The 26530-nt window shown below is 40.8% G+C and overlaps 1 protein-coding gene across 3 annotated transcripts in view; it reads right to left on the bottom strand.

Moving 5' to 3' along the window:
• The window catches only part of LOC133544142 (ras-related protein Rap-1A-like), a 61259-nt gene extending 35223 nt beyond the window's left edge, over positions 1–26036 (bottom strand). Inside the window, exon 1 of one of the 3 annotated variants that reach the window (XM_061889230.1) lies at positions 25883–26036. The gene's annotated coding sequence lies outside the window, so the exon portion shown is untranslated. Of the gene's footprint in view, positions 1–6879; positions 7008–25567; positions 25713–25882 lie in introns of those variants that run through there. The other 2 variants (XM_061889248.1, XM_061889239.1) reach the window with 2 other exon arrangements.
• Positions 26037–26530: the final 494 nt, after the last annotated feature.

Below are 26530 nucleotides of genomic sequence, written 5' to 3'. Positions count from 1 at the left end.
ATTGAATTAAAGTACATTAAAGTGCAGTTTGAATTTGAGATACTGTAAAGTAATATGTACAAATACATAAAACAAGCTTAATGAATATTTAAGGAACAAAATGTTTTTTTTATCCACAAACAAAAAGAACACCAAGTGTCTGGAGTTTTTTTTAGTACATGTTATATGAGAGGAATTGAATCTTTGAAGACACGAACAAAAAATCTGATTAAAAAACATTTACATATAAAAATGCCTTTCCTTATTAAATTAGTGGGTGTGTTGATTCTCACAGTCGGGACCAATACAGTCACATTGACATTTTGTGAGTGGACTTGCTCTTATCTATGCTCTCTAAGCAAAACTTTACCATATATCAAGATATCCGCTGACAAGATAGGAAGAAAACTTGACAGGACTGAGCAAATTATAAACGGATCGTTTGGCAGAAGTATAAAGGAAGACAAGATTATTTTATAAATATCTCTGCAATGCCTCTACGGTTTGATTTCAAATTTTCGGGACTTTTAGGGATCTGAAATGCAAATAAGCAGGTACAGGTTAGCTCTCATGTGTACTCACTCTATTGCAGGTGCTGTGCGGAAGCTATTGCTACGTTCCATTTACCTCTGAACATGGAAGTCGGAGCTTGGAATGACATTACAGTCGAGTTGTGAGCGTTCCAGTTAAGAGTTCAGAAATCAAGAACAACAACTTATGGGAAAAATATGGACTCTTTCTACAACCTTCAAGCACGGTGGATGAAGAGGAATCAGATGCTATTGTTAACGACGTACATCACATACAATATAGTTTACATTAAGAGCAGCGATCTTTGAAACAAACTCGGGGGTGGTGAGAATGCTCCGACTTTCCGAGTTGGATATCTGACTTTAAAGGGCATTTTAGTAAAAAATTCAGACTAGGAACTCTGAAATTTTGACTTCCCAGTACCAATGGAACGCACAATATGTCATGTAGTTTACGTTACGATCACACCATGCAGTTCGGATTTGATCTTTTTTTATATATATATTTTATTAGTCTCACTCAATCGATTAATCAAAACAACATAATACAAATCAAAGGGTTTTCTTTCATAGATTATTGTTGCAGCCCTACTCCAACACATGGCTGTATATGTATCATACTCTTATCTTTTATGAATCACACTATATACATTAATGTATCACTGATGAGTACGCAGCTTCACAAATGAGGTCCCTGCAATGAAAACAAAAGCCTCATTTGATAACCAACCATTTTGCAAAGCATCAAAAGCAAATGTGATCCACTGTGTGAAGCAGATGACTCCTCCCACACAGTTTTTTTTTAACAGCACACTTCATCTAAAAAACTCGGCGCGGTGCACAAAGACTGCAGACGGCCAACTTCAATGGCGAGCGGTGACCGTGTGGTCAGGGTGTGAATAATTCATGTTTGCTAATCTCCACGAGCGCAAGGAAAGCTGTCTTTACAGAAAACACAGTGAAGCAATTGTTAAGTAGAGATCACAGATACGCGTGTGCAATGTGTCTTGTAAGGACTTGACACCCTAAGCTTAAGAGGGCTGCTCCTCCACAAAGTAGGCAGACAATTTTTCTGGAGTGTTTGTTAAAACACAAACTTAAAACATTTTAAGACTACTGTAAATAATGGAAAATGGGAGAGCAGCTCTGGCTTGCTCATGTTGTCAAGGTGGCAAAGCACGCTGCCATGATACAAACACAAAGGCCTCTTGTGATCAACACTCGCCAGTCACAACATTAGATACACCTGCACTGTCTAATTAGGAGGATTATTTTTGGACAACAAGCACGATCCGACTTTTAGATCCGATCAGATTTCGTGCCCCTATAAAATACTTTACCGGACGTGGGTTCATATCAGGGAATGTCGTGGTTTGTGAAGTCCGTTGAGGCACTGGTGATTAAGGGCTATATAAATCAATTGTGATTGAATTTTTGTTGTAAACCAGGTGTGTTAAATGTATGCTATTGAATGCTACATACAGTATTTAGCATAATTAAGTTGGTAGTGCTCAATCACAAAAAAAAAAATCTACTACACATGTATTATCATTACATCAGTGGTTAATTTGGTCTTTAAAAAAATTATGGCAATAACATAGTTAATCTGCAATAATTTGGAGGTCAATATTTCCTCTCGCAAAATGTATTATCCGCCCAGGCTTACTTTTTTGTATTTATTTCCATGCCTTCTTTAACCAAAGATTGCCCTAACACTTTGCCCCTAAACTTGCAGCTCTAAGGTGTGTTGTAACTACAATCTACAGATTCAAATGGTCTTTGCACTGAATGATTAATATTCTCTCTCCTGAAGTCTTCCAGTTAGACTTCTGTTGAAATGTGCAAAGCATTTATTCTTTCCCAGTTTAACTACTTCACTGTCAAGCTATTTTAGTGCCGTGGATAGCATAGCTTGAACTCTCCTCCGTCCGTGTCCACACTTGATCTGCATTACATTATTAAATATATATAAATAATTGATATTTGGACATTTGTCCATCGATTCAGAATTGTCCCCATTCTAATTGCTATACATCGATATATCATACATTTTTTTAATGTGTTAGGCGGTGGTATGCATTGTAACTCAAGTTTCCTAAAGAAGGACTGATTATACTCATTTTTGTATTTGATTTTTTGACTGCTTAAAAGCCTACTGAAATGAGATTTCCTTATTCAAACGGGGATAGCAGGTCCATTCTTTGTGTCGTACTTGATCATTTCGTAATATTGCCATATTTTTGCTGAAAGGATTTAGTAGAGAACATCCACGATAAAGTTCGCAACATTCGGCGTTAAGGGAAATGCCCTGCCTCTACCGGGAGTCGCAGACGATGACGTCACATGTTTGATGGCTCCTCACATATTCACATTGTTTTTAATGGGAGCCTCCAACAAAAAGTGCTATTCGGACCGAGAAAACGACAATTTCCCCATTAATTTGAGCGTGGATGAAAGATTCGTGTTTGAGGATATTGATAGCGACGGACTAGAAAGAAAAAAAAAAAAAAAAAAAAAGTTAAAAAAATTGGGACGGATTCCGATGTTTTTGAACACATTTACTACGTTAATTCTGGGAAATCCCTTATCTTTATATTGTGTTGCTAGTGTTTTAGTGAGTTTAATATTACCCGATAGCCGTAGGGGTGTCTCTACGGGTGTGTTGACGCGCAGTGTCTCAGGGGAGTTGTAGGCAGCTATGGACGGCACAAGCTCAGCTTTTCTCCGGTAAGAACTGGCTTTTTAACCACAATTTTCTCACGGAAACCTGCTGGTTGACATGTGGTCGGGATCCATGTTCTCTTGACCGCGCTCTGATCCATAAGAAAGTTTCACCTCCAGCAATTTTAAACAAGGAATCACCGTGTGTTTGTGTGGCTAGAGGCTAAAGCTTCCCAACTCCATCTTTCTACTGTGACTTCTCCAATATTAATTGAACAAATTGCAAAAGATTCAGCAACACAGATGTCCAAAAAACTGTATAATTATGCCGTTAAAGCAGACGACATTTAGCTGTGTGTGTTTCCTAAAACCCCGTGACATCTTGCGTACACGTCATCATTACACGGCGTTTCGAAGACGAAACTCCCGGGAAATTTAAAATTGTAAATTAAAAAGGCCGTATTGGCATGTGTTGTAATGTTAGTATTTCATCATTGATATATAGACTATCAGACTGCATGGTGGGTAGTAGTGGGTTTCAGTAGGCCTTTAAGACAAAGCTACAGGATTGACCGCACAAAATTGTAGATCTGCATCATTGCCTTGTATTTTACGCATCCAGAAAAACTGATTCTCTCACCCTCCTGTCCCTCTTCCGTGTACACCTTCCGCCAAATATTAAACTCATTCTTACGCCCTTCGATGTTAGCCATTGTGCTAAGTAGAGTCTGAAGACATTACCAGGGCTACACGATTTTGAGAAAACACATCATTGCAATTTTTCTCTCAAAAATAGCGATTGCGATTAGTTTTGCGATGTTTATATATGTGAAAATAACGAGTGGAGGAAGACATGTTACTTTTAGACTGTCAGTCAACATATTCTCGTCTCATGGTGCCAGAACACAATACGCAATGATTTACTTTCAAATATATTTGGCTTTATGCAGACAGATCTTTTGTCTCCATTATACTCTTAAACTAAAGAAATAAACGATAAAATTATACAGTGTTTAATGTAATGTTATAATATTTAACAAAGGGAGTAACCATTAAAAAGGATATACACTTATATTTATCATTACTGTAGAATCGTTTACCATTATACTGTAATCGTATTTTTTCCTTTTAATTTGTGTTACTTTGCAGAACAGTGTGTCATGAGTAGGGAGGTGATGTCTGTCAATTATGTGTGTGTAAGCGGTTTTACTCTCCGGCCACCAAGGCAAACATTGTGAAAAAATGAAAGGAGAGCTGACTCTGTCCAGCCAATTATGTGACTGCGTCCGTGGTTACGTCAACGCAAAAATCAGTGGAGAAGGAGAAACACAGTCGGAGATACACTCTCAGGCGCTTTATTCAGGGAGTAAAAACATTACGAGCTGCTGTTTGCCACATCTCACGTTTAAACACGCATCACACTTTCCCAAACTCTCGCGGGACTCAGTTCACTCGTCTGCCGCACTCGCAAACGTCTCACACACAACAGCACCACCACTTAAAGGCACAAAGACACACATATTACACTATAGTCTTGTGGCGTTTGCGTCTGTTGTGACCTTTCTCAATCACCGTAGATACCCGCTATTCTTGTTTTGATGATGCCACAGACGGGAAAAACAGAGATAACTTTTAACATCTTCATTGTAAAAAGTGCTAAACTTCACATAAAAGTCTACCGTTCTCATATCGAATGTTTTCCTTCTTTTTTTTAGTATGATCGATTTCCATTTTGAAACGATTTTTGATCGATACCCATCTCTTGGAAAGCAAACTTGCCGAGCACAGATGGATGCACTTGAAATTTAGGAATATTAACCGATACATCGGTGCTTTGTTTTTAACATGTCCAAAATAAACTACTACCACTACTAACTTGTAAAACATGTAAAGTACAGAATATCAGAAACGTCTATTCATGTTGAAAAAATATCTCCTAACATCTTTGACAATCAAAGCATGATTGTAACAATCCACATTTTGTGTTATTAATGCGTAAAACTGCTATCCAAACATGGAAGTGTAGCGCCTCTCCTCTAAATGCAAGTGCTCCTAAAGCAGGAATACAAATGCTGTATTCCTATAAAATAGAAAATCTGGCAAGACAAAAAAAGTTATATTTTGGTTTCATCTGACCACATGACATCCTCCCAATCCTCTGCTGTATCTATCATCCATGTATCCATTTTGGTAAAAACTCAATTGGTCGTGTTTGGAGGAAGAAGAATACTGAGTTGCATCCCAAGAACACCAAACCTACTGTGAAGCATGGGGGTGGAAACATCATGCTTTGGGGCTGTTTTTTCTGCTAAGGGGACAGGACGAATGATCCGTGTTAAGGAAAGAATGAATGGGGCCATGTATCGTGAGATTTTAAGCCAAAACCTTCCATCAGTGAGAGCTTTGAATGGTCGACCAAATACTTATTTCCCACCATAATTTACAAATAAATTCTTTAAAATTCCTACAATGTGAATTCCTGGATTTTTTTTCATATTCTGTCTCTCACAGTTGAAGTGTACCTATGATGAAAATTACAGACCTCTGTCATCATTTTAAGTGGGAGAACTTGCACAATCGGTGGCTGACTAAATACTTTTTTGCCCCACTGTATGTTGTCATCCAAGCAATGTTATCATGGACGCCACTGCTTATTTCAGTAAAACAATGCCAAGCCACGTGTTACAACAGCGTTACTTTGTAGTAAAAGAGTGCGGGTACTTTCCTGGCCCGCCTGCAGTCCAGACATGTCTCCTATCGAAAATGGGTGGCGCATTATGAAGCGTAAAATACGACAACGGAGACCCCGGACTGTTGAACGACTGAAGCTCTACATAAAACAAGAATGGTAAGGAATTCCACTTTCAAAGCTTCAACAAATAGTTTCCTCAGTTCCCAAACGTTTATTGAGTGTTGTTGAAAGAAAAGGTGATGTAACACAGTGGTGAACATGCCCTTTCCCAACTACTTTGGCAAGTGTTGCAGCCATGAAATTCTAAGTTAATTATTATTTGCACAAAAAAAAAGTTTATGAGTTTGAATATCAAATATCTTGTCTTTGTAGTGCATTCCATTGAATATGGGTTGAAAAAGATTTTCAAATCATTGTTATCTGTTTATATTTACATCTAACACAATTTCCCAACTCATATGGAAAAGGGGGTTGTATATATCCATACACATAAACATACATACATAATGCTTAAAATGATCTAAGTATGTAAATATTACGTGTATACTAACCGCATGTGTATAAAATGTTAAATGAGGTTTTTGAATGTTTAGAGGGCTTTATAGGCGGAATAGTCAAATCTCTATAACCTACATTGGTAGCTTGTTGCTATTGCTAAAAAGAAAGGCATAGGTGTTCTTGTCTCACATAGGGATTGTGAATAATAGGCAATTTTCCTTTAAAAAGTTAAGATCCCACTTTATATAACAATACCTATTCCCAGGTAGAAGGAATTGGTACTGCATCAGTTTGAATATTAACGGTACCTTTACTGACCTAAGAAACACCATTTAAGGGTATCTTGCTGAACCCGACGCACCTCTTCCCCCAGTTTGCAGCCCCCTGAAACAATCTGACACGCTGTCATTCCCAACATAACAAAAGGCAGCTCTCTGGTAGTAAAAAGATGGCGGCAAATAAGGAGCGAAGGGAAGGCATGCCGGCGAACACACACACTCCAACAGTGACATCACTCACCCCGCAGAGCTAAAAGGTATGTATCCATGTAGGGCCAAGAGGCGCAAGTGTGACCGGGGACAAATTTCTCACAAACAAAAACACGCAGCTGCGGGGGACACGTTTGGGATTTCCTGGCCGGGCGAGGCTAATCTGACATAAGCGAGGCTGTCAAAGCGGCTGACTCAGCAGGGCGGGATTGTGATTGATAGCCGCTGCCCCCTCTTCTTGTGAGGGGAGGGTGTGGAGACAAGCGTCCGTTAGTTAAGCGGCTCTTGTGTCATCTTCTTACTCGCACGCTGACGACCACATCCACTTGAGGTTTCCATGCAGATAAATTGTTGCTCTGGTGAATGGCTGATAAGATGCCACTTATTACACAAACAACACCCTGCAGGCAGCCAACATTTGCAATTATATTTAATGTCATCAACTCTTTGCTCATTTAATTCTCTGCAGCCTCTAAAAGGCCAAATGTTATATCCCATCGGAATATGTAAGTTTTCCTGCAGTATGGATTTCTTTCTGACACATTTCTTGTGTTTGTACCAATACTGAAAAGTATCAACATAGCACGAGAATACTAGGCACTGAACAAAAAGTGAGATCAACTCTCATTGGGGGACAATACTGTAGAAATTACAGGCCTACTGAAACCCACTACTACCGACCACGCAGTCTGATAGTTTATGGGGCGGCATAGCTCGGTTGGTAGAGTGGCCGTGCCAGCAACTTGAGGGTTGCAGGTTCGATTCCCGCTTGTGCCATCCTAGTTACTGCCGTTGTGTCCTTGGGCAAGACACTTTACCCACCTGCTCCCAGTGCCAACCACACTGGTTTAAAATGTAACTTAGATATTGGGTGTCACTATGTAATTACCATGAATTGATTAACGTGGACCCCGACTTAAACAAGTTGAAAAACTTATTCGGGTGTTACCATTTAGTGGTCAATTGTACGGAATATGTACTGTACTGTGCAATCTACTAATAACAATATCAATCAATCAAAGCGCTGTGAGTCACTTGAGAAAAGCGCTATATAAATATAATTCACTTCACTTCACTTATACATCAATGATGAAATCTTAACATTGCAAAGCATGCCTATACGACCGGATTAGTTTACTAAATTACAATTGTAAATTTCCCGTTGAATTTCTTGTTGAAAACATCGTAGAATGATGACGCGTGTTTGTGACGTCTCGGGTTGGAGGGGACATATTAGCCCAGCACCACTTACGGCTAAAAGTCGTCTCTTTTCATCGCATAATTAATTACACAGTAATTTGGACATCTGTGTTGCTGAATCTTTTGCAATATGTTCAATTAATAATGGAGACTATAAAGAATAATGCTGTTGGTGGAAAGCGGTGGATTGCAGCTGCCTTTAGCACCGAAACACAGCCGGTGTTTCTTTGTTTGTTGTGAAGCTTTAACACAGAGCGGTCAAGCGAACATGTTTCTCTACGTCAACCAGCAGGTTTATGGATGGGAAAATTATGATATTAAGTCGTCTTTTACCGGAGACTTCAGTGGATTATGCGACCTCCTCCTGCAGCTCAAAAAGGCAGCTGTGATCTTGGCTCCTCGGCTTCTCTCAGAGATACTGGCGTCCACCGCAGCCATCCGACTTTCAGGTATGACTTTACAATCTCACTAAAACTATTAAAACAATGAGCAGATAAGTGATCTTCCAGAATTATCCAAGTAAATGTGTCTAATTACATCTGAAACGATCCCACTGCCGCCGCCTGGAGCCGTCGCCTTTTCTTTTTTTGTGTGCTTCACTCTAACTTTCTTCATCCACGAATCCTTCATCCTCGCTCAAATTAATGGGGAAATTGTCGCTTTCTCGGTCCGAATAGATTTTGCTGCTGGAGGCTATGATTATAAACAGTATGAGGATGTGAGGAGCCCTAAAACCCGTGACGTTACGCGCACATCGTCTGCGACTTCCGGTAAAGGCAAGGCTTTTTCATTAGCGACCAAAAGTTGCGAACTTTCTCATCGATGTTCTCTACTAAATCCTTTCAGCAAAAAATATGGCAATATCGCGAAATGATCAAGTATGACACAAAGAATGGACCTGCTATCCCTGTTTAAATAAGAAAATCTCATTTCAGTAGGCCTTTAAACATAAATATATACTTAAAAGTGGTCAGTTTAGAGATTGTATAGCAGTATAGAAGTCGACACGGACTACTCCTGGGTTGTTTAAATTAAGGTTTTATACTCCATGAGTGATATTGGCCGATACCCAAAACTGTACTGATCACATTTTGGAACAACTGTACATTTTTTAAAATGTATTTCTGGTGAGTGCTAGGGTTTTGAACGATAAACAAATGTGACCGGATATCCTGAATGACAAGTGAGCAACAGTAGCAGCCACTTCAATCGATACAAACAAGCTGTGAATCTTTGGATTAATCGAGTGTGGGAACATAGACCAGGTATTGTGTAAAACTAGATATCAGTTAATGGTTTGTCTTTAAAAGGGGTCACATGATTTTTTTCTACATGTAAAACACTTCCTTGGGGTCTACATAACATGTAATGGAGGTTCTGTGGTCAACAATTTGCTTAATTATTTTTTTAAAGACCATTTTCAAGCCGCTTTCTGATTGTCTCCTCAGGATGTGTCTTATCTATTAACATGCCTTGACTTCCACTCTGTCTTCTTCCCATCATCCATGTTGTAGGTGCTGGCACTTCCATAGAGAGTCTACTGACAGATTAAGTTAGAATTATGGGCTACTTTGTATAAGAGATGGCGACAGTCGAGGATGCATGTGCATGTATGGAAAAGTTTGCCCCACAACAAGATGACAGCAAAAAAGGAGCTTATTGGCTACAACTCGCGCAAAGCACTTTTGGTAAATGCATACCATATATGGATAATCCACTGACGTAGGGCCGGGCGATATATCGCATATACTCGATACATCGCGGGTTTGCCTCTGTGCGATATAAAAAATGACTATATCGTGATATTTGAGTATACGTTGTCAAGACAGTTGCGAGCATTACATTGCAGGCGTTTCTCACTCTTTCTTGTCACTCCTTCTCACAGAGACATAAAACAAACGCACCTTCTTACAGACGTCACACACTGTGACGCGAGTAAGGTCACATGCCCTCGCGGAGCAGAAAGGTAGCGACATGGTAACGTTAGCAGTCGTGCTAGCGGTGCGGTGCGAGTGGTAATACGAGAGAGAAGGTGCGAATCTGGTAAGAAATGAAGGAAGAATAATCAATTCCCAAGAAAAACAGTCCATCGTCTGGCGGTGGTTTGTCTTCAAGCGGGAATATGTTGAACAATTATGCGGAAAAGCGTTGCTACAAAAAGTAGTAGCACTACTAATGTAGCATCATTTGAAAAGTCACACGCTCAAGAATATAGAGTGCTTGAAACTCCGCATGTCAACATCCGCGGCCGGTGCCACACCAACAAAATGCCGAAGCAACTATTTCCACATGAACACCATATGAAAAAAATAATCAACAACACAAGGACATAATGCCCGTAGTAACCTACTATATAACGAAGGACAAACACTATTTGATTTCCTATTATGCAGCTTATTTTGATTTGTCAGTTATTGAAATATCTTGTGTGACATGCACAAAAGTGCACTTTATCTGTTTTTAACTATTGTAGTGGCGCTCTGTACAAAAAGTACACTTTAATTTGGTGTTGTTTTGGTATGTCATCTTAGTGACATCATGCACAAAAGTGCACTCATAGTTGTTTTAAAATGTCTCTGACAATCTTGCACTTTCTGTTTTGGAAATGACATGAATGTTTGTGCCACTGCTTAATAACTGTTTAATAAATACAGTTTTGGTAAATTGACTTAGTCGTGGTTTCCCTCTCTGCATGAAAGTTTAAAATGAGCATATATTAATGAATGTTTTAATGTAAACACATAGAATTACCATACTGTTGAGATTATATGCATTCAAGGCTAAGGCAAAATATTGAGATATTTATCATATATCATGACTTGGCCAAAAAATATCGAGATATTAATAAAAGGCCATATCGCCCAGCCCTACGCTGACGCCACCAGAGTGAAAACCCTCACAGGACAGAGAAAATTACGAATGGCTCGTTTCGAGGACATATGAAAGGAGGCAAGCCTCCACAGCTTGATTTCAAATTTCGGGAACTTACGCAGATCCCAAATACACAACATCAGGTACCAATAGGTAAGAACATTTACTTTTGCATAATAGAACACCTTTAAAACAAACTACCCGCAAAAAGATTCATACGCTTGCCAGGTTAGCTTACATGACGGAAGATAAGAATGGAGGTAGGTACATGGATATGCACAGGAAATAATGGTTTTGTTCTTTTGTGGTGTGCAAAATGTTAACCATAGAAGGGAATTGTTTATGCACTGTATGAAATATTTTCATGTTGGTCATACATCGAATTTTACGGGTCGTTCGGTCATTCAAATAAATTGTTTTTAAGGCATTGAAACCCATTATTCTGTATACATATCAAATTGTTTATTACATATAGATATTGACAGTTTCACAATATCAACACAATACCTTATCTCGTTCATTTTTTATATTTTATTACATGTACAATAACTAAACACCATCAAAAACTATTATTAGCTACTTATTCGTCTAAACCCTAAGGTTGTTGCCCTCGAAGTTTTCCTGTGTCCATGGAATAATTACCCGAGTTTGTTAACACTAACATAACAAAACATTTTTTTTTTAAAGAAAATTTCAAAAATATTGATCTGATCACCTAAGTATCAACCATATACTGATACTACCATTAATGTCCACACCACCAGTTTATGATGGCGCCGCCCTCCTGGTGTGTACAGACTATGACATTGCTAACACTAACAGTTGTTATATTATCTTCTCTCTAACGTTTATTAATATACCTTTTTGTTTCTTGTTAACATCGGCTATTCTACTTTATACATCCATCTATCATTCCATTTTACCACTTGTCCCTCTCGAGGTGGCGGGGCTGCTGGAGCCTATCCCAGCTGCATTCAGACAAGTCGCCAACCCAACCCAGGGCCGACACGGAGCCATTTTAGTGTTGCCAATCAACTACACTTCTTAAACTTTATTAAGAACCTGTGTTGTTTCAAGCTAGCTTAGCTACAGAGGCCAGCCACACCTTGCTACTCGACGACCTCAAGAGCAGTGCTGTCTAACCTATTGATAGTCCGGGCGTTTAGCTCGGTAGATATCAAGCTTGTCTCTCATGCCGGTGCCCCAGGTTCGAGTCCCGGGCGGTGCTGAAAAAGCTGGGACTCAACTCTCTGTGTTTAAAATGTTTAGCCTCATCCTCCAGTGATAAAGAAACTTAAAATGCTAATAAATGCAGTTTATTTGCTGTGATGGAGGTGATTATTATTTGTTTAGGGGAACAGTTTCACATTGTATATGGACATATAACATACTATTTCCAAAAAGCGTATCAATGCCGATCAATGAGTACATTCCTAGAAAGATCTTCCTAGGAAGATCCAACTTCACTTTTTAGAGTATTGCCCCGAGAAAAGCATCCAGATTCCACTGTAAGGCAGAAGAAGACATGTTTCAAATGTCAAAACTGAGGTCTGCTGCATCCTTAAAGGGGAACTGCACTTTTTTTAAAATGTTGCCTATGGTTCACAATAATGATGACAGACAAGAACACACGTCTTCTAAAGATAAGAAAACGCTTGCAAGATGCGGCTAATGGGAGTCACCGTTGTAGCCTTCAAAGCCCTCCATCAATGTTTTATAAACACACTGAAAGTATATCTACAATTCAGACACGTTCATAACGACATGTAATATGTTAGACATTTATCTTATTTTGGTCTTTTTATGCATTACCGGAACTTCTTTACTCAGGGCATTTATTTACGTTTGCAAAGCAGCGCACTTCCTACTTCCGGAAATGTGTTGTAATCATGGCAGACTTAGTAAAAAACAACAAAGAAGACTATTTTACGGACAAAATGAGTATTCACAACCGTATCTTTTTGAAGCTGAATATATTGAGGATGAACTGCTGATTATAATATGCGATCACATAGAAAGGGTGAAACTTTGGAGCACGTGAGAATGTGAGATCGGCCTGACTTGCTGGTGTATCTGTGGAACTTGGAGCAAAAGCCTGCTTGCCCAAAATCAACTTGAAAAAAAGTTTGGTCAGCTGGACCAAACAAACATCTGTCCATTGAGTGGGTCGCTATAATATCAATCAAGACACACGCAGCACAGCATGCTTGTTATCGCAACGACAGTACACACACAGTCGGGCTAGTTGTGTACGAACAAAAGGGAAAATATGGGCTAATACTTTACAGGCACTGTAATATGATGGTTCATGTTTTGTGTTGTGCGTCACCAACTTAAAAGCGATTCAGCTCCTGGCACAAGCTAGCTTACGGCTAATGCCGTAGCATGCCGTCGCAAGACGATGTGCTACTACGGTAGATAAAGAGTTCCTCAGTGTTCGCTCTTACAAAAACAATGTTTCTGCAGCTTTGTTACGATACAGGATACACAACGTAAATCAAGTATTGTTAGTGGTTTTTGGATGCAAGCTGTAGAAAATGGATGGATATACAAAATAAAATGCAAAAAACAAACCTTATGTCGTTTAGTTTTTCATTATAATCCCCAAAATAAGCGCAGTTCCCCTTACAAAACGAAAGTTCTCGACATTGCCGTGACAAAACCTCAGCAGAACGCATCCACGCCGTGACAGCAACGGGCGCAATGACCCGTCATCACATCCTCTTTCCCTATTTATCATATAGGTCTTTTTATGCATTACCGGAACTTATTTACTCAGCGCATTTATTTCCGTTTGCATAACAGCGCATTTCCTACTTACGGATATGTGTTGTAATCATGGCAGACTTGGTAACAGACAACCAAGACGATTATTTTTGGACAAATGAGGATTCACAACCTTATCTTTTTGAGGCTGAATATATTGAGGATTAACTCCTGATTATAAAAAGTGATCACAAAGAGAGGGTGAAACTTTGGAGCAGGTGAAAAAGTGAGGTCGGTGTGACTAAATGTGGAACTTGGAGCGAAGCTATGCTGACATAAATGGCGTGCTTGCCCAAAGTCAACTTCAAAGAAGTTTGGTCAGCTGGAGCGAACAGACATCTGTCCATTGAGTGAGTCACTATAATATTGACCAAGATACATGCAGCACACCAGGCTTGTTATCGCAACGACAGTACACACACTGTCGGGCTGGCTGTGCACGAACAAAACGGAAAATATGGGCTAATATTTTACAGGTACTGTAATATGATGGTTCATGTTTTGTGTTGCGCGTCATCAACTTAAAAGCGATTCAGCTGCTGGCACAAGCGAGCTTGTGGCTATTGCTACTCTGGTAGATAAACAGTTCCTCTGAGTTTGCTCTTACAAAATGAACGTTGCTACAGCTTGGTTATTATACAGGTTAAGCAACGTAAATTAAGTATTGTTGGCGGTTTTTCAGATGCAACCGGAAGAAAATTAATGGATGTATAGCTGAATTGCAATATTCAAAATGCAATGTAAAAAAACAAACCTTTTGTCTAGAGATGTTTTATAATGGCTTTTTTTGCCGATATCCGACATTCCGATACTGTCCAACTCTTAATTACCGATACCGATATATACAGTCGTGGAATTAACACATTACTATGCCTAATTTTGTTGTTATGCCCCGCTGGATGCATTAAACAATGTAACAAGGTTTCCCAAAATAAATCAACTCAAGTTATGGAAAAGAAATGCCAACATGGCACCGCCATATTTATTATTGAAGTCACAAAGTGCATTTTTTTTTTTTTTAAATGCCTCAAAACAGCAGCTTGGAATTTGGGACATGCTCTCCCAGAGAGAGCATGAGGAGGTTGATGTGGGCAGGGTTGGGTATATCTGCAAGGGGTTCTGGGTATTTGTTCTGTTGTGTTTATGTTGTGTTTCGGTGCGGATGTTCTCCCGAAATGTGTTTGTCATTTTGTTTGGCATGGGTTTACAGTGTAGCGCATATTTGTAACAATGTTAAAGTTGTTTATACGGCAACCCTCAGTGTGACCTGTATGGCTGTTGACCAAGTATGGCTTGCATTCACTTGTGTGTGTCAAAAGCTGTAGATATGTGACTGGGCCGGCACGCAAAGGCAGTGCCTTTAAGATTCATTGGCACTCTGTACTTCTCCCTATGTCCGTGTACCACTCTATACAGCGGCGTTTTAAAAAGTCATACACCGATAATTTCCGATATCACATTTTAAAGCATTTATTGGCCGATAATACCGGCAGCCTGATATTATCGGACATCTCTACTTTTGTCTTTCAGTAGGATTGTGAACAATGGGCAAAATTCCTAATAAAAAGGCGCAGTTCCCCTTAGAGCTGAGCAATATATCGAATATACTCCGTATATCACGGTTTTGTCTCTGGGCGATATAGAAAATGACTATATCGCGATATTCGAGTATATGTTCTCCCGCAGTTGCTTTTAGCTGCGGGCTTTAAACTGCATGCGTTTTTCCCTCTTTCTTGTATCTCCTCACAGACACTTAAAACAAGCGCACCTTCTTACAAACGTCACACACCCTCCCCGAGCAGAGAGGTAGCGACATTGGTAACATTAGCTGTGATGCCAACGGTGTGTTGCGAGTGGTAATACGAGAGAAAGAAGGTGCGAATCTGGTAACAAATGGAGGAAGAATTAATTCTCAAGAAAAACAACATGGGGTGCATCGTCTGGCGGTGGTTTGGCTTCAAGCGGCAACATGTTGAACATTTATACGACAGAAGCGTTGCTAACAAAAGCACTGCTAATTTGTAGCATCATTTGAAAAGTCACCTGCTAGAGAATGAAGAGTGCGTCAAACTGTGCATGTCAACATCTCAGTTGTGTGCCACACCCACAAAATGCCGAAGCAACTATTTCCACATCAAGACCGTAGTACATACACTATTTGATATGCAGCTCATTTTTATGTGACACTTATTGAAATATCTTGTGTGACATCATACACATAAGTGCACTTTATTTGTTATAAACTATTGTAGTGGCGTTCCGTACAAAAAGTGCACTTTGATTTAGTGTTGTTTTGATATGTCATCTTAGTAACATCATGCACAAAAGAGCACTCAGCTTGTTTTAAAATGTCTCTGACAATCTTGCACTTTCTGTTTTGGAAAAGACATGAATGTTTGTGCCACTGCTTAATAACTGTTTAATAAATTACACTTTTGGTCAATTGACTTAGTTGTGATTTCCCTCTCTGCATGAAAGTTTAAAAGTAGCATATATTAATGCAGCATGAACAAGAATGTTTTAAAGTAGACCCTCGAATCCAGACTCCAAACATCCCAGAACATGTTACTTCTAGACCTCCACCCCAGATCACACCTCACTCCTACCCACTTCTCCAAAGTGGGCTGGCTCAGGGTGGAGGACAGAGTAAAACAACTTGCACTTAGCCAAGTTTATGAAAACCGCTACACCTCCCTGTTGTTGGGGACAAGTGTTGTAAATTAGCTTTGGTTACAAACACTATGATGCATACATTGGATAACTGTTTCAGATGTCTATGTTTTTTGTATCCGTCCCTATTTCAAATAAATCAATCAATCAGTGTTTACTTATATAGCCCTAAATCACTAATGTCTCAAAGGGCTGCACAAACCACTACCACATCCTCGGTAGGCCCACATAAGGGCAAGGAAAACTCACACCCAGTGGGACGTCGGTGACAATAATGACCCAGTGGGACGTCGGTGATAATGATGACTATGAGAACCTTGGAGAGGAGGAAAGCAATGGATGTCGAGCGGGTCTAACATGACTGTGAAAGTTCAATCCATAATGGATCCACATAGTCACGAGATGCCAGTCCAAAGCGGATCCGACACAGCAGCGAGAGTCCCGTTCACAGCGGAGCCACCAGGGAAACATCCCAAGCGGAGGCGGATCAGCAGCGCAGAGATGTCCCCAGCCGATACACAGGCAAGCAGTACATGGGCACCGGATCGGACCGGACCCCCTCCACAAGGGAGAGTGGGATATAGGAGAAAAAAGAAAAGAAACGGCAGATCAACTGGTCTAAAAAGGGAGTCTATTTAAAGGCTAGAGTATACAAATGAGTTTTAAGGTGAGACTTAAATGCTTCTACTATATAATAAACCTTGATAATACCAAAAGTACATGTCAAAACTACTTCCTTAAAGTAAATGACCGCAATAACCACAACACCAGGGGGAGCTCCACAAACCATGTTAAACCCAGATTCCGATCTAACATCAATTCGGAATGCACTCCCAACAGGTGTAAAAGAAAGTGCATCTCTAGCCTCCATTAAAACCGCACTAAAAGAACACCTCCAGGCAACTTCAACCCTAAACTAACACCCTCACCCCTCCACATCCCATCTCCCCGAATTTTAAATAATCTAATGTAAATAATCAAATGTATATAATTGTTATTATGCTTTCTGATCTCTCTATGTCCACTACTTGCTGTACATATCCTACGAAGTCAGACCTACACTGTTTCAATGTCCATTTCTCAGATGATGCAATTGTTGATGACTGAAGTGCTGATATCAACCAAACATACCCCCCCATCCACATCCCACCCCCGATTGTAAATAATGTAAATATTTTAATTTATATACTCTGATGATTAACTTGTGTGATGACTGTATTATGGTGATAGTATTTATTTGTACCACAAATTGATTTAAGTGGACCCCGACTTAAACAAGTTGAAAAACTTATTCGGGTGTTACCATTTAGTGGTCAATTGTACGGAATATGTACTGAACTGTGCAATCTACTAATAAAAGTTTAAATCAATCAATCAATCAATCAATCAAAGACACATAGAATCATCATATTGCTGTGATCATATGCAAAGTGTTCATTCAGGGCTAAGGCAAAAATATCGAGAGATATATATACCGTGTATGGTGATATAGCCTAAAAATATCGAGATATTAAAAAAAGGCCATTTCGCCCAGCCCTAATTGTGCAATCTACTAACAATCAATCGATCAATCAATCAATCAATCAATCAATCAAAGACACATAGAATCATCATACTGCTGTGATTATATGTATCAAGTGTTAATTCAAGGCTAAGGCATAATATCGAGATATATATCGTGTATCGCGATATGGCCTAAAAAAATAGATATCAAAAAAGGCCATCTCGCCCAGCTTAAACTGTGCATTCTACTAATAAAAAGTTTCAATCAATCAATCAAAGACACATAGAATCATCATACTGCAGTGATTATATGTATCAAGTGTTCATTCAAGGCTAAGGCAAAATATCGAGATATATATCGTGTATCGCGATATGGCCTAAAAATGTCGAGATATTAAAAAAAAGACCATATTGCCCAGCCCTAACTGTGCAATCTACTAATAAAAGTTTCAATCAAAGACACATAGAATCATCATACTGCTGTGATTATATGCATCAAGTGTTCATTCAATGCTAAGGCAAAATATCGAGAGATATTTATAGTGTATCGCGATATGGCCCAAAAATATCGAGATATTAAAAAAAGGCCATCTCGCCCAGCTTAAACTGTGCATTCTACTAATAAAAAGTTTCAATCAATCAATCAAAGACACATAGAATCATCATACTGCAGTGATTATATGTATCAAGTGTTCATTCAAGGCTAAGGCAAAATATCGAGATATATATCGTGTATCGCGATATGGCCTAAAAATGTCGAGATATTAAAAAAAAGACCATATTGCCCAGCCCTAACTGTGCAATCTACTAATAAAAGTTTCAATCAATCAATCACTCAAACACACATAGATTCATCATACTGCAGTGATTATATGCATCAAGTGTTCATTCAAGGCTAAGGCAAAATATCGAGAGATATATATCGTGTATCGCGATATGGCCCAAAAATATCGAGATATTTAAAAAAGGCCATATCGCCCAGCTCTAACTGTGCAATCTACTAATAAAAGTTTCAATCAATCAATCAAAGACACATAGAATCATCATACTGCTGTGATTATATGTATCAAGTGTTAATTCAAGGCTAAGGCAAAATATCGAGACATATATCGTGTATCGCGATATGACCTAAAAAAATATTGAGATATTAAAAAAAGGCCATATTGCCCAGCCCTAACTGTGCAATCTACTAATAAAAGTTTCAATCAATCAATCAACCAATCAAAGACACATAGAATCATTGTACTGCTGTGATCATATGTATCAAGCGTTAATTCAAGGTTAGGGCAAAATATCGAGATATATATCGTGTATCGCGATATGGCCTAAAAAACCTCAAGATATTAAAAAAAAGGCCATATCGCCCAGCCCTAATTCCCCTTAGAAAAATGAAACTTCTCGACATTGCGGTGACAAAACCCTCTAGATCGTGACAGCAATGGGCGGCTTGACCTGTCACCACATCCTCTTTCCAGAGACACCCGGGGCTTCATGCCGACCTCCTAAAATAGCCTCCTAAAAAAGTCCAGTCTCTGTTCCCGTTCAAGACTCGGCAGGGGGAAGTGTTTGTTTCCAGTCAGCATCTCACACTTGGAAGGACATGAAAGTAGTCGCGTCTTCCTTCTTTTAAGGGGGCAACATGCCTGCGAATGAACCCCCCGGCCGCGCCGAACGAAAGTATTTAAATTTCTACAAAGTACATATTACAGGTACTGTAATATGATGGTTCATGTTTTGTGTTGTGCTTCACTAACTCAAAAGCAAGTCAGCTGCTGGCACAAGCTAGCTTACGGCTAATGCCGTCGCATGCCGCCGCAAGACAATGTGCAACAATGGTAGATAAAGAGTTCCTCAGTTTTTGCTCTTACAAAAACAATGTTTCTGCATCATTGTTATTATACAGGTTACGCAATGTAAATAAAGAATTTTTGGTAGCTTTTGCAAGCAAGCGGTAAAAAATGGATGGATATACAAAATAAAATGCAAAAAAACTAATCTTTTGTCGTTTTGTCTTTCGTTTTGATTGTGAACAATAGGCTAAATCCCAAAAATAAGTGCAGTTTCCCTTACAAAACGAAACTTCTCGACATTGCCGTGACAAAACCTCAGCAGAACGCATCTACACCGTGACAGCAACGGGAGCAATGAGCCGTCATCACATCCTCTTTCCCTATTTATCATATTTAGGTCTTTTTATGCGATACGGGATTTTCTTTACTCAGCGCATTTATTTCCTTTTGCATAGCAGCGCACTTCCTGCTTACGGATATGTGTTGTAATCATGGCAGACTTGGTAACAGACAACCAAGACGACTATTTTTGGACAAATGAGGATTCACAACCTTATCTTTTTGAGGCTGAACATATTGAGGATGAATTCCTGGTTATAAAATGCGATCACAAAGAGAGGGTGACACTTAAGAGCAGGTGAAAATGTGAGGTCGGTGTGACTAAATGTGGAACTTGGAGCCAAGCTATGCCGACATAAATGGCGTGCTTGCCCAAAGTCAACTTCAAAGAAGTTTGGTCAGCTGGAGCGAACAGACATCTGTCCATTGAGTGAGTCACTATAATATTGATCAAGATACACGCAGCACACCATGCTTGTTATCGCAACGACAGTACACACACTGTCGGGCTGGCTGTGTACGAACAAAACGGAAAATATGGGCTAATACTTTACAGATACTGTAATATGATGGTTCATGTTTTGTGTTGTGCGTTATCAACTCAAAAGCGATTTAGCTTCTGACACAAGCTAGCTTAGGGCTAATCCTACTATGGTAGATAAACAGTTCCTCTGTGTTTGCTCTTACAAAACGAACGTTGCTTCAGCTGGTTTATTATACAGATTACGCAACGAAAAATTAAGTAATGTTGGCGGTTTTTCAGATGCAACCGGAAGAAAATTGATGGATGCATAGCTGCATTGGAATATTCAAAATACAATGCAAAAAAAAAAAATCCTTTTGTCTAGAGATGTCCGATAATGGATTTTTTGCCGATATCCGACATTCCGATACTGTCCGACTCTTAATTACTGATTCCAACATCAACCGATACCCATGTACAGTCGTGGAATGAACACATTATTATGCCTGATTTTGTTGTGATGCCCCGCTGGATGCATTAGATTCAAGATTGTTTATTGTAATATGCACAGTAAACAGACAGTTTGCCGTACAATGAAAATCTTACTTTGCTAGTCCACCCTTCAACAAGTCACACGGTACTTAGCTAAAAATAAAAAAGTATATACAAGGCACAGTAAGTAACATAACATTATTGCACATTCTGATTGACAGTCAACAGTACAAATATGGTAGTGACCTTATATAATGTAACAAGGTTTTCCAAAATATATCAACTCAAGTTATGGACAAAAATGCCAGCATGGTACCGCCATATTTATTATGGAAGTTTCAAAGTGCTTTTTTTTTTTTTTTTTAACAACCAAGTCGACTTTTTGGACAAATGAGGATTCACAACTTTATCTTTTTGAGGCCCGAATATATTGAAGACGAACTCCTGGTTATAAAAAGCGATCACAAAGAGGGGGTGAAACTTTATTTTTAGTATATATTTGCACACAAAAGTAAAAGTTTGTTAACGCAGGGAGAGCTCAAATCTGTGCGAATGTGTAGGCACGGCTGTAGCGGACGCAACCGTGCAGTCGTACGTCGACATGCCAATAGCAATAACATTTAGGTCAGGGGTGTCAAACTAATTTTAGATGGGGGGTCACATGGAGAATAATTTACTACCAAGTGGGACAAACTGGTTAAATCACGGCACCATAACTTAACAATAAATACAACTTCAGATTGTTTGCTTTGTCTAAAAATAGAACAAAAACAATTCTGAAAATGTACAAATAAGGTTGGTTATTTTTGGTTCAGTTGGGCAGGGTGTATAATATATGGGTTGTACTTGTATAGCGCTTTTCTACCTTCAAAGTACTCAAAGCGCTTTGACACTACTTCCACATCTACCCATTCACACACTGATGGAGGGAGCTGCCATGCAAGGCGCTAACCAGCACCCATCAGGAGCAAGGGTGAAGTGTCTTGCTCAGGACACAACGGACGTGACGAGGTTGGTACTAGGTGGGGATTGAACCAGGGACCCTCAGGTTGCGCACGGCCACTCTTCCACTGCGCCACGCCGTCCCTGTAATTTAGCCCGGAAGAGTTAGGGATGCATGGGATTCTGGGTATTTGTTCTGTTGTGTTTATGTTGTGTTACAGTGCAGATGTTCTCCCGAAATGTGTTTGTCATTCTTGTTTGGTGAGGGTTCACAGTGTGGGGCATATTAGAAAGAGTGTTAAAGTTGTTTATATCACAACCATCAGTGTAACCTGTATGGCTGTTGACCAAGTATGCCTTGCAGTCAATGATGTGTGCTAGCAAGGGTCGCATGCGACATGTGACCGGCTGGCACGCTATCAGATAGCATGGCGTGAAGGCGGACGCGACGATATGTTTAAGAGGACGCTAAAAGCATTGTCACCACGACACGCCCTCAAAATACATATGCGGGTGAAAACCGGAGAATGTTAGCCCAGGGATATTTCTAGGAAAGGCACTGAAATTCGGACAGCCTCCCGGAAAAACTTTGAGGGTCGGCAAGTATGCGGCTGAGCCACATCAGAGTGATCAAAGAGCCACATGCGTTAAAGTTGTTTATATCGCAACTAGGGATGTCCTGATCCAGGTTTTTGCACTTCTGATCCGATACCGACCTATCCGAGCATGTATTAAAGTTTAAAGTTATTTAGCCTACTTACTGTAGTTGTCAGATTCATGCTGAAAATGATTTTAGTAGTCTTGATAACGGGGCTTCACGGTGGCAGAGGGGTTAGTGCGTCTGCCTCACAATACGAAGGTCCTGCAGTCCTGGGTTCAAATCCAGGCTCGGGATCTTTCTGTGTGGAGTTTGCATGTTCTCCCCGTGAATGCGTGGGTTCCCTCCGGGTACTCCGGCTTCCTCCCACTTCCAAAGACATGCACCTGGGGATAGGTTGATTGGCAACACTAAATTGGCCCTAGTGTGTGAATGTGAGTGTGAAAGTTGTCTGTCTATCTGTGTTGGCCCTGCGATGAGGTGGCAACTTGTCCAGGGTGTACCCCGCCTTCCGCCCGATTGTAGCTGAGATAGGCGCCAGTGCCCCCCGCGGCCCCAAAAGGGAATAAGCGGTAGAAAATGGATGGATGGATAGTCTTGATAACAACTAGCCAGCTGAACTATGTGAGTTTCAATAATACACAATAGTTGGTATTCAAGGATAAACACAAAATATCAAAAATGATACATGACAAACAGAAATGGCATCATTGAACAGTAAAAAAGTGAACAGTATAAAGTGCAAATAATGCTGTAAACATTATCTAAAAAAGCAAAACACACAAACAACGTGAGTGGGATAAAATGTATAACTCAGCATCAATACTTGCTCTTGAACAAGTGTAAACTTTAAAAAAAAATATCTACACACTCCCTTCAATTGTTTGCCCCAGTCAGGGGGGGCAAACAATTGAAGTCCAAGCATAATGGGGAGACTCTTTCTAACAAAGACGAGCACTTCAAGATGCTCAGGTGTCAGCCTGCTCCTGTCTTCCATCTAAGGGTGCTAAAAAGACGCTCACTAATGTCTTACAACTTTACCACCACGCTTGACTTTATTGTGGCATGTTTTGCACTCCACCTCTTCATCTTTTTCGTTTTGTAGGTTAAAAATAATCCCACACAGCTGACATTTTTACCGTAACTTTTAATTCACACGGCCGTCTGAACGGTTAGAACACAGACCTGTGGATATTTTGAAGGTGTGCTTGAAAATGCGGAACGGAATTTAGGGAGCAGCAGAAGAGTGCAATGTAATATTTAAATTGGTGCCTTGGAAAACACGGACCGGGTTTTTTTTTTTTTTTTTAACTGGATTTGAATCGGCATTTTCCCATGCCTTGCCGATACTCATTTTTTGGCAAATATCGGTGGCCGATCCGATCCAAATATCGGATCAGGACAACCCTAATCACAACCATCAGTGTAACCTGTATGGTTGTTGACCAAGTATGCCTTGCAGTCGATGATGTGTGCTAGCAGGGGTCGCATGTGACATGTGGCCAGCTGGCACGCAGATAACATGGTGTGAAGGCGGACGCGACAACATGTTTTAGAGAACGCTAAAAGCATTGTCACCACGACACGCCCTCAAAAGAGTTATGCGGGTGTAAACCGGAGAATGTTAGTCCATGGATATTTCTAGGAAAGGCACTGAAATCCGGACAACCTACCGGAAAAACTTTGAGGGTCGGCAAATATGTGGCTGAGCCACATCAGAGTGATCAAAGAGCCAGCCGCATGCGGCTCCGGAGCCGCGGGTTGCCAACCCCCCGATTTAAAAAGATACACAGAATTGCTATTGTGACATCTAGTGGACACATTTAGAACAGCCGTTTCTTTCATTCAAAAATGTTGGTTCATTTTTATATTTAGCTAACTCATCCTGCTTCTCCACATCGAGAGGAACCAGATGAGGTGGTTTGGGCATCTGGTCAGGATGCCACCCGAACGCCTCCTGAGGGAGGTGTTTAGGGCACGTCCGACCGGTAAGAGGCCACAGGGAAGACCCAGGACACGTTGGGAAGACTATGTCTCCCGGCTGGCCTGGGAACGCCTCGGGATCCCCCGGGAAGAGCTAGACCAGTAGTTCTTAACCTTGTTGGAGGTCCCGAACCCCACCAGTTACCTGCTGGCTCCGCTGTGAACGGGACTCTCGCTGCTGTGTTGGATCCGCTTTGGACTGGACTCTTGCGACTGTGTTGGATCCATTATGGATTGAACTTTCACAGTATCATATTAGACCCGCTCGACATCCATTGCTTTCCTCCTCTCCAAGGTTCTCATAGTCATCATTGTCACCGACGTCCCACTGGGTGTGTTTTCCTTGCCCTTATGTGGGCCTACCGAGGATGTCGTAGTGGTTTGTGCAGCCCTTTGAGACACTAGTGATCTAGGGCTATATAAGTAAACATTGATTGATTGATTAAAAAAATGAAAATTCTCAAATTCAACACAAAGTTATATGATTTTTTTTACAGGTGCACAAAACAAACCGTGCATGAACATCACCTTGTTCAAAGGATAAAGCCAACATTGTTGCTATTTTTAGAATATTTATAAAAAGTCTCACATACCCCTTGGCATACCTTCAAGTACCCCCATTTGAGAACCTAGGGTTCGATCGAACCCAGGTTAAGAACCACTGAGCTAGACGAAGTGGCTGTGGAGAGGGAAGTCTGGGCTTCCCTGCTTAGGCTGCTGTCCCCGCGACCCGAGCTCGGATAAACGGAAGAAGGTGGATGGATGGATGGATGGCATCCCGCGGGCCGGTTAAAACCTGTTCGCGGGCCGTACGTTTGACACCCCTGGTTTAGGTCATTTCTGGTCGGGTGATGCGTAAACCTTCCGCTCCCACATGAGGTGGAATTAATATTTAATCCGCGTAAATGAGATAAACGGCGTGGCTTCACAGGGGCGACAACAACACTAAGTCCCGTTACAAAGCTCGTTAGCTAACTAGCTCGCTTTAACGGGCCGCCGCAAGCTAAAAAAAAAGGCCAGTTAGCATGTTAGCCGGCTAGCAGGCTAACGAGCACATTCCTTTCCTCCTCCGGGAGAAACAGCACAAAAAGGCGCGACTTACCGCGCTTTCCAGCACCGCTTTAAGGTTGTTTAAAGATAACACGCCCGCGTTGAGGTGTATCCGCCCGGCATACACGCTAGCGCCACTAAGCTAGCAATACCTGCTCTTCCGCCCGGCCTTGCCTAAAATGGGAGTGCACACTTCCGAGCTACTTGCGGCGGACCTTTAATGTCCTTTTTTTTCCTCCGCCGAAGCGGCTCGCCGCCGGCCGCTCGTCAAAAAGCGCGACAACACGGGGAGGGAAGACGGAGACTTCGCGGTTCGGTGGTTATTTAGCGGAGTGAAGTTAAAAAAAAAAAAAAAGTTTGCGCTCACCCGTTTGTCGCTCGCTGTCTTCTGCGCGCTCCGGCGAAGTGTCAGCTCGCGTGCGCGCGTGTGTGCGTGCGCAACCCGCGTCACTCACTGGCTGAACGCGACTGGTCCACTTCTGCTTTTTTCCTCGGAATAAAAGCGAAGTATCCAGTTTTTGGAAGGTGGAAATCATCACAATTACCGAGGGAAATGTCTACAAAAAAACCACACCTGTAATATCTGTTGTATTCAATTTATAGGTACATATATAGGTTATGTTAAATATTAATTTTTTTTTAATAATATTTTACGTTTTTATACTGGATATCCATCCATCCATCCATTTTCTACCGCTTATTCCCTTTCGGGGTCGCGGGGGGCGCTGGCGCCTATCTCAGCTACAATCGGGCGGAAGGCAGGGTACACCCTGGACAAGTCGCCACCTCATCGCAAGGCCAACACAGATAGACAGACAACATTCACACTCACATTCAAACACTAGGGCCAATTTAGTGTTGCCAATCAACCTATCCCCAGGTGCATGTCTTTGGAAGTGGGAGGAAGCCGGAGTACCCGGAGGGAACCCACGCATTCACGGGGAGAACATGCAAACTCCACACAGAAAGATCCCGAGCCTGGATTTGAACCCAGGACTGCAGGAACCTCGTATTG

This window comes from Nerophis ophidion, linkage group LG02, assembly GCF_033978795.1.
Source record: "Nerophis ophidion isolate RoL-2023_Sa linkage group LG02, RoL_Noph_v1.0, whole genome shotgun sequence".
NCBI classification, from domain to species: domain Eukaryota; kingdom Metazoa; phylum Chordata; class Actinopteri; order Syngnathiformes; family Syngnathidae; genus Nerophis; species Nerophis ophidion.
Note: the sequence above shows the minus strand (reverse complement) of the source record. Positions and strands in the feature narration are given on the sequence as shown.